This window comes from Otolemur garnettii, unplaced genomic scaffold (genome assembly GCF_000181295.1).
Source record: "Otolemur garnettii isolate 467f Iridium unplaced genomic scaffold, OtoGar3 scaffold00008, whole genome shotgun sequence".
NCBI classification, from domain to species: domain Eukaryota; kingdom Metazoa; phylum Chordata; class Mammalia; order Primates; family Galagidae; genus Otolemur; species Otolemur garnettii.
The window spans coordinates 16,954,962-16,957,631 of NW_003852403.1; the positions used below are offsets into that span (position 1 = coordinate 16,954,962).

Here is a 2,670-nt window from a genome sequence, read left to right on the forward strand (position 1 = left end):
CCACCTTAGGTGTATGTGGCTGGCGCCTTAGCCACTTGAGCCGCAGGCGCCAAGCCTGTATCTTTTCTTAATAGTGAAGCCAGTGTAGTCTTGTTAACATATATTTATATTAGAGACTATTGAGGATTCAGTTTTTATGAAAACCGAAGTCATCTTTTGGCCCAGCACAGTGGCTCACACCTGTAATCCTAGCACTTTGGAAGGCCAATTTGGGAAGATTGCTTAACATCAGGAATTTAAGACAAATTCCAGCTTGGACAATATAGTGAGACCCTGTTTCTTTCTTTTCTATTTTTTCTTAGGACAGAGTCTCAGGCTTTCACCCTGGGTGAAATCACAGCAACCTCCAACTCTTGGTCTCAAGCAATCCTTTTGCTTCAGTTTTTCTGTTTTTAGTAGAGGTCTCGCTTTTGCTCAGGCTAGTCTTGAACTTGTGAGCTTAGGTGATCCACCTGCCTCAGCTCCCATAGTGGTAGGATTATAGGCATGAGCCGCTGCTCCCTGCCAAGACTCCATTTCTTTAAAAAAAAAAAAAATAGACAGCCATCATGGTGTTTTCTGTATTTCTAGATACATGAGGGGCTGAGGTGGAAGTATGGTTTGAGCCAAGGAGTTTGAGGTTACAGTGAGCTATGATTGTGCCATTGGACTCCAACCAGGGCAACAGAGTGAAACCCTGCCTCTAAAAAACAAGTATTTTTTTCTTCATTACAAGTAGTAAAGTTTGTTATGCAGAATTTTGAAAATACAGAAAAGTAGAAAGGAGAAAAATAAGGATTCCTATAGTCTTCCAATCTCCCCTATTACCTTGTGTTTATTCCTGTTTCTTTTTTAAACCTAAACATTTTATTTTGGAAATTTACATATAGTTGTGTCAAAAAACAAAATTGCAACAAATTTTGTTTAAATTTGATCTCATCTGACCTCATTTGCAATTATAGAATTTCATAAAATATGCTGGGTATGATGGCTCATGCCTGTAATCCAAGCACTCTGAGAGGCTGCAGTGGGTGGATTGCCTGAGTTTGGGAGTTCAAGACCACCCTAAACTAGAATAAGACCTCATTTCTAAAAATAGTTGGGTGGCACAGCACCTGTGGCTCAAGTGGCTAAGGTGCCAGCCACATACACCTAAGGTGGTGGGTTCGAATCCAGCCCGGGCTTGCCAAAACAACAATGATGGCTACAACCAAAAAATAGCTGGGCACTGTGGTGGGTGCCTGTGGTCCCAGCTACCTGGGAGGCTGAGGCAGGAGACTCACTTGAGCTCAGGAGTTGGAGGTTGCTGTGAGCTATGATGCTACGGCATTCTACCCAGGGATATAGCTTGAGGCTCTGTCTCAAAAAAATTAAAATAAAAAGAAATAAAAATAGCTCGGCGTCGTGGTAGGCACTTGTAGTCCCAGCTGCTTGGGAAGCTGACGCAAGAGAATTGCTTAAGCCCAAGAGTTTGAGGTTGTTATGAACTGTTACACCATGGCACTATACCAAGGGTGACAAAGTGAGACCTTGTCTCAAAAAAAAAGAAAAAAGAATTCCATGAAATAGAATAAATGTTCCAATGAGTTGAGCAGAGAAAGTTGATTTATAGATAGAAAGGGCTGAAGAAAGCAGAAACAAAGAAAAAGTAGATTTGTCATTTTAAAGTTACTTTCCTTGTAAGGTGGGGACAAAGAGAGAGTAATAGAAAAATAACTAACTTCTGGTTACATTAGGCTACTTTTTTGGTGTTAAGGATTGAAGCAGAGGGAACTTCATTATAAAGCCTATTAATGATTGAAAGTCCTGTTTGGGAAATTGGCTATTAACTCTTGTCGTGATTTCTCAGGTCAGGTAACAACTCAGTTTTAGTTTGATGATACGGGGAAGGTTAGTATGGGTGACTCATTTTTATTTTTAGTCTGGTTTGTTGTGGTATAGTGCAGGATCTTAGTCTAAAACAATGGCTTTCCTCAAACTGGTCTCCAAGTCCTGAGCTCAAGTCATCCACTCGCCTTGGCCTCCCAGAGTACTAAGATTACAGGCACCTGCCTGGCCAGTAGTGTCTTTTAATGAACAGAAATTCTGTTTTTAGAGAGTTATAGCTTTATTGAGATATAATTCACATATCATCCAATTTACCCCTGTAAATGTATAATTAAATAGTATTCCATATATTCACAGTTATACAATTCACCACAATAAATTTGAGAACATTTTTATTACCCCAAGAAACCCTACACCTTTAATGATCACCCCTAGTTCTAAGTAACCAGTAATCTTTCCACCTATATAGATTTGCCTATTCTACACATTTTATATAAACAGAATCATATTATATATGGTCTTTTATAACTAACTTCTTAACTTTTTTTTTTTTTTGAGACAGAATCTCGTTTTGTCTCCCTCAATAGAGTGCTGTGGCATCACTGCAACCTCAAATTCTTGGGCTTAAGTGATTCTCTTGCCTTAGCCTCTCAAGTAGCTGGAACTACAGGCACCCGTCCCAATGCCTGGCTGTTTTTTAGAGACGGGGTCTCCCTCTGGCTCAGGCTTGTTTTGAACCTGTGAGCTCAGAGAGTCCACCTACTTTGGCCTCCCAAATTCTGGGATTACAGGCGTAAGCCATTGTGGCTGGCCCTAACTTTTTTTTTTTTTTGAGACAGAGCCTCAAGCTGTCCCCCTGGGTTG

General features: G+C 40.4%; 1 protein-coding gene across 1 annotated transcript in view; it reads left to right on the forward strand.

The window, feature by feature from the left end:
• The window catches only part of SLC25A16 (solute carrier family 25 member 16), a 54,527-nt gene that overhangs the window by 36,915 nt on the left and 14,942 nt on the right, over positions 1-2,670 (forward strand). The gene's annotated exons all lie outside the window — the stretch shown is intronic.